The 11,349-nt window shown below is 34.0% G+C and overlaps 1 non-coding gene across 1 annotated transcript; it reads right to left on the reverse strand.

Moving 5' to 3' along the window:
- Window positions 1-10,478: 10,478 nt before the first annotated feature.
- Window positions 10,479-10,586, reverse strand: LOC112746293 (small nucleolar RNA R71). The gene has a single exon (XR_003174184.1). It is a non-coding gene; the product is annotated as a small nucleolar RNA R71 (small nucleolar RNA).
- Between the last annotated feature and the right edge of the window lie 763 nt (window positions 10,587-11,349).

Genomic DNA, 11,349 nt, shown 5'->3' on the forward strand with positions numbered 1-11,349 from the left:
ATCACCATATTCACTTTATGATGGTGATGAGGATGAAGATGACACTGAAGACTATAGCTGATAGTTTTAGTATGGTTGACCAATATACTAGAAATTATAGTTGATGATCAATATACTTTGTTTATGTTTTGAATTATATTGACTTGCTTGTTTATAGTGCTTTTTTTTTTAGTTTGATAATACAATGAATTTGTTTATTTTTTGAAATATTATAAATATTCGAATACAAATTAGATAAAAATTTGTATTAAATTTATATTTTTGTATGAAAACAAGTTTATTTTGTAATTGGAAAAATAAAAAAAAATTATTTTACCTTACTAACGGATTTACAGACGGATTTTCTGTCTGTAATCAGAATGTGAGATGATTTTCCAAGGTTCAAATTACAGAGGGAAAATTTGTCGGTTAATCCGTCTGTAATTACAGACGGAAAATCCGTCGTCTTCGGAAAAATGGATGGAGAATTTACAAAGGAAAAATCCGTCGGTAACTGGTAAAAATTTGTCGATAATTTTCCGACGGAAAAAAAGTTTGTCGGTAAATAATTTCTGACGGGACTTTTACAGAGGGACAAAATCCGTCTGTAATAAAGACTAAATTTGTCTGTAAATCTGTCTATATTAATCCATTTTCTAGTTGTGTGTATTGTCCGGCTATTTTGGATGAATATGATTGTCTGTTTGATTGGACTATCGTTTGGTTTTGTTAAACGGACGGTTGCTGAATTATTTCTTTAAAGTTTTAGAAATGAGTTTGATTAATTGAAAATGATTTGATTTTGAATCGGTTTCCTTGAGATATGAAAATGGTATGAATTTTTGGAATCAGCTTGATTTTAAACTGATTTGGTCTTGAACCCGTTGGAAAGGGTTGCGGAATGGTTTGGTTGGGACCCGAAAAGGGTGGCAAATTTTGTAAGAGGGATAGGAATTGTGATATGCTATGCTTGTAAATTAATATTATGTATATATATTATTTGTAATTATTGTATCTGGTCTGTATGTACGTATTTATGATTTCAACTAAAAAACCTCTTTTGGAAAGATTATACGGTTTTAAGTTTTAAAAGGCTCCTATTTTAGTATTAAATATGTTATAGTTGTCGTAATATCCAAGCTATCAGAGTGGCACAGCCGGAAGCGTGAATAGCAAAGGTGTTACAGAAATCTTGCTTATTTATGTATTTATTTGTTTTGACTTCTCAGACTATTGCTTTGTTGAATAGTTGAACAGCCAGGATAATTATTTTTACATGGCGGTTATATATACTTGTTCTTCTCCTTCCTATACAATCAGATCAGTATTTCTTTTGAGGGTTTTATGGAAAGCAGGTTTTGTCACTCATCCTTACAAGAGCTCAAGGTAATTAATAATAATAAACAGCATCCTTGTAATTATTTCTAATACGTAATTAGTCTTGCTTTATTTGTATTGTTTTGTGTATGCAATGATTCAAGTTATAATGGAAGTGTCTTTGCTTGATCATCAACACAACAAACAACATGTAGGTTTATATATAAATTCCTCATCTCATTATATGAAAGTTAGTTAATTTATTAGTTTAATTTATATATGGAAGTTAGTTAATCAAGTAGTGTTGATTCCTCAACATTATTCTTAGTAATAAATTCCTTAGCTCACATTTTAATTCTTCTCTGATGTCCTCTTTATGTTTTTGGTTTGACTAAGCAATAAAAAGCTAAATAAGCAATAATGCAGTTGCATTTATTGACTAGCCACATCTGCTTATTAATTATATATGATATATATTAGCATTATCTTTGTGTTGAAGGAAAGCAATAGAATTTGTATATTATGGCTATGACCGGTTTTATAATTTTGTTTATAATTTTGAATTGCTGATACATGTGGCGGAGAAGCATGAAAGAAAAGGCAAGAGGTATTGGTATTCGGGTTAACCTTGAATTTTCTCTTTATTCCACCACTAATATTTAATTTATGATCATGTATGCTTATTAGTTCTTACACCATTAGATGTAGTAATTCCATCATCCAATGCTTCATCTTCAGGTTAGCATTGAGGTGGTGCAAAAGAAAATTGTGTTACTCTACATAACAGACCTCCATCATATTTTTATCAAGAAATCCTGATCTTTGAACAAATGTATGAAGAATCACACCAGGAATCGAGCAGGTTTAAGAGCCAATACGAATTAGTTTGGATCCCAATTGTTGACAAGGGAACCCCATGGACAGAAGGGAAACAAAATAATTTTGTGAAGCTGCAATCTATGATAACTTGGTACTCACTCTATGACCCTTCCATGTTGGAGCCAGCAATCATCAGGTACATAAAGGAGGTGTGGCTTTTCAATAATACCAAGCCAATAATTGTAGTTCTGGATCAGTAAGGGAAGGTTGTTAACCTGACTGCAATACACATGATGTGGATTTGTTAACCTGAATGCTAGAATCTTTGCCTTCAGCAGCAATCTTTTGTTTTCGAATCTGATGAGTTTTTAACCAGGCTAAAATCTTTTCCTTCAGCACATCTTCTATGTCTGGTTCATCTCCATCCTCAGTTTTAGGGTCAGGAAAAGAGTGAAAAGAACCCCAATCATCTTTTCTAGCATATAAATTAAGTGAGCTTCAAAAGTGAAAAGCATCCTCTATTTTTGGTTCTGATAAGCTTTCAACCAAGCATCCTAATAATCTTCAGCAAATTGTTATGAGATTTATTGGAAAACATGAATATATGTATGTAAAATGCTAGTTGAAACTTTTAATATCTATGTTAATTAGAATTTCATTAGTTATTAAGATTTTATCTCTTTTTTATTTTTATTGTGTACAAATTTATTTAATAATTAAAATGATTACATATGTCTTTTTTGTATTTTTACTACAAAAACAACCCTTATTTTTAGCCAAAAAGACAATATTTTAATGGTTGCATATTTAGTTTAGAGGCAACACTTATATGGGTTGCATATTTAGAAGAATAGGCAATGCTTCCAAGGGTTTTATATCAAACTGATAGGCCACACTTTTAACAGGTTGCAAATTCAAATAAATAGGCAACATTTCAACGTGTTGCATATTCTAAACAATAGGCAACACTTCAAAGTATTGCATACTCAGAAGAACAGGCAACATTTTTTACTAGTAGCCGAAGCATGACAGCTAAAAGAACAAGTGTATAGTGTTGCCTAAAACATTATTTAAAAGCGTTGTCTTCAGAAGAATTGCATTTGAAGCAAAAAAGTGTTGCCATGACCTAAGGGAACAGTCGCATCCAAAAATGATGCCTCCGATGAATGGATTTTTGACGATTTAGAATTTTACAAATGAAATCTCGTTGCTAGTATAGTTTCTAAACTAACAAAGAATCCTCTCATACAAAAATTTGGTTGTCACAAGTACAAACCCCTATAAAAATAACCGAAGTATTCAAACTTCGGGTCATTCTCCCTAGAAATTGCAATGAAGTGTTCAATTATTGGCTATGAAGTATCTTTTGGGGTTTTTGAGATAAGAAACAAGAAATGTAAATGGCAAAGGAAATAAACTAACAACTAACAAAGCTCTTAGCAAGGTATGAGAACTAGAAGTCCTATCCTCATTGTCCTCCTCAATTGTGACAACAATTGTCCATTGCTCCCACTTAGTTAACTTCTAACTATGAAGAAAAGTTAAGTGGATGAATTAACTTGATTCCACAAGTCCTAGCCTAATCATGATGAAAGACTAGCTTTAGGGGTATTCAAGTTAATTAGCAACTTCCAATTATCAATCAACAAAGGATTTTGATAACTCAAGAGTCACCAATTACTCTACCTAGGCCAAGAGGAAAAAAAATCTAACTCATAACTAAAAGAGGCATTTCAACAAACACATAGAAGGCAATAAAGGTAAACAACATGAATTGCAAGAATTAAAGAGAGATCTAACTACAAAGGCAATAGATCCATAATAAAAAATCAAAGCAACATGAAAAGACATGGAAATCATAAATTGCATTGAAAGAGAAATAGAGATCTGCATAAGAATTCATAAAGCAAAAGAAAAATTGAAGCAAGGGAAGAAGTAGATCTAGATCTAAGAAATTAACCTAAACCTAATCCTAATTCTAGAGAGAAGAGAGAGCTTCTCTCTCTAGAAACTAACTTTTCCTCCAAAACTAAAGCTAAACTAACTAGTTGACTAGATGGTTGATCCCTCTTCATTTCTTGGGTTAAATAGTATCAGAAATGAGTTGGAATTGGGCTTGGGAAGCCCAGAAATTGCCCCCAACGGATTCACTTTAAATGGGTCACGTGCGAGCACCGACGCGTACGCGTACAGCACGCGTGCGCGTCACTTGACAAATTGCTATCCACGCGTACGCGTCATGTGCGTGTACGCGTCGCCATGCGACCTCATCGTTTCACGCGTGCGCTTCTACTGCGCGTGCGCGTGGAGTGAATTTCTTCCAATCTTGATTTTCCATGATTTCTCCACTTTGCATGCTTTCTTCTTCATTCCTTTGATCCATTCCTAGCCTTTTCAACCTGAAATCACTCAACAAACACATCAAGACATCTAGTGGAATCAACAGTGAATTAAATTTAACCAATTAAGGGCCTAAAAAGCATGTTTTCACACCTAAGCACAAATTAGGGGACAATCATGAAACTATGCTATTTTATTGAATAAATGTGGGTAAAAGGTCATAAAATCCCCTAAATTAAGCACAAGATAAACCCTAGAAATGGGGTTTATCAACCTCCCCACACTTACAACTATCTATATGAATGCTACTACTTGGTCAAAATAAATCAATTTCCAAGAGAACATGCTTTTCTTGATCACAACTCATATGCATTGATTGTTATTGCTTCACTTTGGGGCATTTTGTCTCCTTTTTATTTCTTTCTTTTTTTTCTTTTTCTATTTATTTATTTATTTTTCTTTTTCATACATATTTTTTCTTTTTATTTTCTCATTTTCATTTTTTTTCTTTTTGTAATAAGGTATATACAAGAGCATCAGTGCATATGGTTTTACATTTAATCAACAAATGAGCATGTACCAAATTCCCAATATTTTCAATAGAAATACAACACACCTTTTACTCAACCAATGTCTCAATTTTTTCTACACTTGAATGACACACACACACACTAGACTAAGCTAATAAAAGATCCAAATTAAGGACATTTATTGTTTTTTGCTTCAAGGCTTGTAATGTGCTAAAATTATGAGCAAGGTGGGTTAAGCATAGGCTCAAATTGGCTAACAATGGAAGATAAAAGGTAAGGCTATTTGGGTAAGTGAGCTAAATGAAATGATGGCCTCAATCATATAAATGCATGTATACAAGGAATAGTGGACATAAAGAATCAAACAAATCAAAGATTACAATCATAGAAAGAGAATAATGCACACAAGAAGGAAAATAAGTGGTTATAAGATGTAACCACACTATTAGGCTCAAAACTCACAAGCTTGTATTCTTAGCTCAAAAACATAATCCACAATATATATAATTCAAGCATGTTCAATGAAAAGTTTTCACTCAAATCAATTGAGATGCCCTATAAATAAGTCCTTGGAAATTTTCATTATTTTGACTAAGCTTATTATGTATATATATGCAAAAATAAGAAAACACGAGTAAAAATCCTAAAAACCTAAAATGAAATGCACAAGTGTTGGGATTAGAAATTTGTCACCCAAAAACGCCGATTCGGTCGGACGACCTCCCCACACTTAAAAGTTTGCACCGTCCTCGGTGCATTCAAAGATAAGCAAGGGGGAACGGCGACTTGCCGAGTTGCCACCTTCAGCTAGTGGATCAACTGGTTACTGCGTGTTCTTCCTCCCGCTTCCATTTCAACTTATAATGACTCATCCTGAAAATAGAAGACAGGATAGTAAGAGCAAGGAAGCATACATTTTTGGAATGAGGTAAATCACTAGAATAGAGTGAGTGAATTTGTGTGACATTAATGACAATTAGGTGTGTGAATCCCAAATTGCACGCAGTTTAGAACACACACTAGCACAAAAAGCGATATCACAAAAGAAGCATGCACTTCACTTATCCTAGTGTGCTTGAGATGCTCTAAACTTGTGGGTGAAGACAACCAAACAAGCAATAAAGAGGCATGAGAGCATTCAAGCTAAAAACATATGAATGTATATAATCAAGAAGCACAATGCATTAAGGTAAATGCACAACATCTAATGTCAAGAAATTGCCCAATCAAAGAAAAGGATTCAAATCACATGGTGGCCAAATCATGCAATTCAAAAAGACTTAGAGTGCTTGAGGGCAATTCTTATCCACTTGGTATTCACAAAATTAGGCATGAGGAACTCAAAACCAAGTAACAGAATATAACCTTGATGAGCGGATAATTTATACGCTTTTTGGCATTGTTTTTACATAGTTTTTAGTATGATTTAGTTAGTTTTTAATATAATTTTATTAGTTTTTAAATAAAAATCACATTTCTGGATTTTACTATGAGTTTGTGTATTTTTCTGTGATTTCAGGTAATTTCTGGCTGAAATTGAGGGACTTGAGCAAAAATCTGATTCAGAGGCTGAAGAAGGACAGCAGATGCTGTTGGATTCTGACCTCCCTGCACTCAAAATATATTTTATAGAGCTACAGAAACCCAAATGGCTCGCTCTCAATTGTGTTGGAAAGTAGACATCCAGGGCTTTCCAGCAATATATAATAGTCCATACTTTGCTCAAGTTTAGATGATGCAAACTGGCGTTTAACGCCAGCTTTCTGCCCTATTCTGGCGTTAAACGCCAGAAACAAGTTGCAAAGCAGAGTTAAACGCCAGAAACAAGTTACAAACTGGCGTTCAACTCCAAGGACGACCTCTACATGTGAAAGCTTCAATGCTCAGCCCACACCAAGTGGGCCCAGAAGTGGATTTCTGTATCATTTACTCATTTCTGTAAACCCTAGTAACTAGTTTAGTATAAATAGGACTTTTTACTATTGTATTTACATCTTTGGATCATTTTTAGATCTTTGGAATGTTTTTCCTTAGACTTGGGGGCTGGCCATTCGGCCATGCCTAAACCTTATTCTTATGTATTTTCAACGGTGGAGTTTCTACACCCATAGATTAAGGTGTGGAGCTCTGCTGTTCCTCATGAATTAATGCAAAGTACTATTGTTTTTCTACTCAACTCAAGCCTATTTCTTCTCTAAGATATTCATTCGCACACAAGAACATGATGAATGTGATGATTATGTGACGCTCATCACCATTCTCACTTATGAACGCGTGCCTGACAAACACGTCCATTCTACATGAAAGAAAGCTTGAATGCATATCTCTTAGCCTCCTGATTTACGATCAGAGTCTTCGTGGTATAGGCTAGAATTATTGGCGGCCATTCTTGAGATCCGGAAAGTCTAAACCTTATCTGTGGTATTCTGAGTAGGATCTGGGAAGGGATGGCTGTGACGAGCTTCAAACTCGCGAGTGCTGGGCATAGTGACAGACGCAAAAGGATCACTGGATCCTATTCCAGCATGATCGAGAAACGACAGATGATTAGCCATGCGGTGACAGCGCAGTTGGACCATTTTCAATGAGAGGACGGGATGTAGCCATTGACAACGGTGATGCCCAACATACAGCTTGCCATGGAAAGGAATATGAAGGATTGGATGAAGGCAGTAGGAAAGCAGAGATTCAGAAGGAACAAAGCATTTCCCTACGCTTATCTGAAATTCTCACCAATGAATTACATAAGTATCTCTATCTTTATTTTACGTTTTATTTATCTTTTAATTATTAAAACTCTATAACCATTTGAATCCGCCTGACTGAGATTTACAAGGTGACCATAGCTTGCTTCAAGCCAACAATCTCCGTGGGATCGACCCCTTACTCACGTAAGGTTTATTACTTGGACGACCCAGTGCACTTGCTGGTTAGTTGTGCGAAGTTGTGAAAAAGAACTAAGATTATGAACGTGCGTATCAAGTTTTTGGCGCCGTTACCAAGGAATGAACAATCACGATTTCGTGCACCAAGTTTTTGGCGCTGTTGCCGGGGATTGTTCGAGTTTGGACAACTGACGGTTCATCTTGTTGCTCAGATTAGGTAATTTTATTTTAATTTTAAGTTTTTGTTTTTATTCTTTTTATTTCCGAAAAATTTTCAAAAAAATAATAATAATAATAAATTATTCTATGGCTTCAGAATTTTTAAGAATAAATTCTAGAGTTTCACGATGATCTGTTGAAGTCTGGCTGGCTGTGAAGCCATGTCTAATCCTTTGGACCGAGATTTCAACTTATCATCACAAGAGTCCATGGACTCCCATCTGATCAGCTGTTGTATGCCTGATTTGTATGCTAAAGCTTGGCTGGCCATTGGCCATGTCTAGTGTTTTGGACCGGAGCTTTCATTGAAAGCTTGGCTGGCGAGTAAGCCATGTCTAATTCCTGGACTGGAGCTTTAGACTAACATTGCATGATTCCTGGAATTCTCATTAGAAATTTTGAAATCCTTATTTTTCTTTTTCAAATTAATTTTCGAAAAAAAAATACCAAAAATTTTTTTTTACAAAATCATAAAAAAAAAACCAAAAATATTTGATGTTTCTTGTTTGAGTCTAGTGTCAATTTTTAAGTTTGGTGTCAATTGCATCTTGTTAATTTCATTAAAAATTTTCGAAACTCATGCATGGTGTTCTTCATGATCTTCAAGTTGTTCTTGATGATCTTCTTTGTTTGATCTTTTCATTTTCATGTTTTGTGTCTTTTCTTGTTTTCATATGCATTTTCAATTTGTTAGTGTCTAAACATTGAAAATTCCTAAGTTTGGTGTCTTGCATGTTTTTCTTTTCTTAAAAATTTTCAAAAATAAGTCTTGATGTTCATCTTGATCTCCAAAGTGTTCTTGGTGTTTATCTTGACATTCAAAGTGTTCTTGCATGCATCATGTGTTTTGATCTTGAATTTTTATGTTTTGCATCATTTTTATGTTTTTCTCTCTCCTCATTAAAAATTCAAAAAAAAAATAAATATCTTTCTTTTTTTTCTTCTCATAAATTTTGAATATTTGAGTTGACTTTTTTAAAAATTTTTCAAAATTTAGTTGTTTCTTATGAGTCAAATCAAATTTTCAATTTAAAAATTCTATCTTTTTCAAATCTTTTTCAAAAATCAAATCTTTTTTATTTTTTCTTTCATATTTTCGAAAATTTCAAATTGATTTTCAAAATCTTTTTCTTATTCTTACTTCATATTTTCGAATTAATTGCTAACAATTAATGTGATTGATTCAAAAATTTTAAAGTTTGTTACTTGCCTATTAAGAAAGGTTAAATATTTAAATTTTAAAATCATAACTTTTTGTTTCTTGTTAGTCAAGTAATCAACTTTAAATTTTCAAAATCAAATCTTTTAAAAAAAATTTTCAAATCTTTTTCAAAATAAATTTCAATCACATCTTTTTTAAAATCAATTTCAAAATCTTTTCTAACTTCTTATCTTTTCAAAATTGATTTTCAAATCTTTTTCAATTAATCTTATCTTTTTGTTTGATTCTTATCTTTTTCAAAATTACCTAACTAATTTTCTCTCTCTAATTTTCGAAAATCACTAACCTCTTTTTCAAAATTTCTTTTCATTAACTAATTATTTTAAATTTTAATTTTAATTTTATTCCTTTTCATATTTTTGAATTATAACTAATATTTAAAATAAAAACAAAAATATTTTTATTTTATTTAATTTTCGAATTCTTCCCCCTCTCATCTCTTTCTATTTATTTATTTATCTACTAACACCCCTTTTTCACTCAAAAATTCGAACCCACTCTTCTCTTCTGTGTTCGAATTCTTATCTTTTCCTTCTTCTATTCTTCTCTTCTTATACTCACATAAGGAATCTCTATACTGTTACATAGAGGATTCCATATTTTCTTTTCTGTTCTCTTCTTTTTCATATGAGTAGGAACAAGGATAAGAACATTTTTGTTGAAGCTGACCCTGAACCTGAAAGGACTCTGAAGAGGAAGCTAAGGGAAGCTAAAGCACAACTCTTTGGAGAAAATCTAACAGAAATTTTCGAAAAAGAAGGAGACATGGCCAAAAATAATAACAATGGTGGAGATGCAAGGAAGATACTTGGTGACTATATTGCACCCTCTTCTAACTTCTATGGAAGAAGCATCTCACTTCCTGCAATTGGAGCAAACAATTTTAAGCTTAAGCCTCAATTAGTTTCTCTAATGCAGCAGAATTGCAAGTTTCATGGACTTCCAATGGAAGATCCTCATCAGTTTTTAGCTGAATTCTTGCAAATCTGTGATACTGTCAAGACCAATGGAGTTGATCCCGAGGTCTACAGGCTCATGCTTTTCCCTTTTGCTGTAAGAGACAGAGCTAGAACATGGTTGGATTCACAACCTAAGGATAGCCTGAACTCTTGGGATAAGCTGGTCAGTGCTTTCCTGGCCAAATTCTTTCCTCCTCAAAAGATGAGCAAGCTTAGAGTGGAAATCCAAACCTTCAGACAGAAGGAAGGAGAATCCCTCTATGAAGCTTGGGAAAGATATAAGCAACTGATCAAAAGGTGTCCTACTGACATGCTTCCAGAATGGAGCATCATAAGTATATTCTATGATGGTCTGTCTGAGTTATCAAAAATGTCATTGGATCTTTCTGCAAGAGGATCTCTTCACGTGAAAACCCCTGCAGAAGCTCAGGAACTCATTGAAATGGTTGCAAATAACCAGTTCATGTACACCTCTAAGAGGAATCCTGTGAACAATGGGACGCCTCAGAAGAAGGGAGTTCTTGAAATTGATACTCTGAATGCCATATTGGCTCAGAACAAAATATTGACTCAGCAAGTCAATATGATTTCTAAGAGTCTGAATGGATTGCAAGCTGCATCCAACAGTACTAAAGAGACATCTTCTGAAGAAGAAGCTTATGATCCTGAGAACCCTGCAATAGCAGAGGTGAATTACATGGGAGAACCCTATGGAAACAGCTATAATCCTTCATGGAGAAATCATCCTAATCTCTCATGGAAGGATCAACAGAAGCCTCAACAAGGCTTCAATAATAATGGTGGAAAAAATAGGTTTAGCAATAGCAAGCCTTTTCCATCATCTTCTCAGCAACAAATAGAGAATTCTGAACAGAGCCATTTTGCCCTGGCAACCATAGTCTCTGATCTATCCAAGACCACACTAAGTTTCATGAATGAAACAAGGTCCTCTATTAGAAATTTAGAGGCACAGGTGGGTCAGCTGAGTAAGAAGATTACTGAAACTCCTCCCAGTACCCTCCCAAGCAATACAGAAGAAAATCCCAAGAGAAAGTGCAAGGCCATAACCTTACTTGGTG

The sequence above is a fragment of the Arachis hypogaea genome, chromosome 14 (genome assembly GCF_003086295.3).
Source record: "Arachis hypogaea cultivar Tifrunner chromosome 14, arahy.Tifrunner.gnm2.J5K5, whole genome shotgun sequence".
Taxonomy (NCBI): domain Eukaryota; kingdom Viridiplantae; phylum Streptophyta; class Magnoliopsida; order Fabales; family Fabaceae; genus Arachis; species Arachis hypogaea.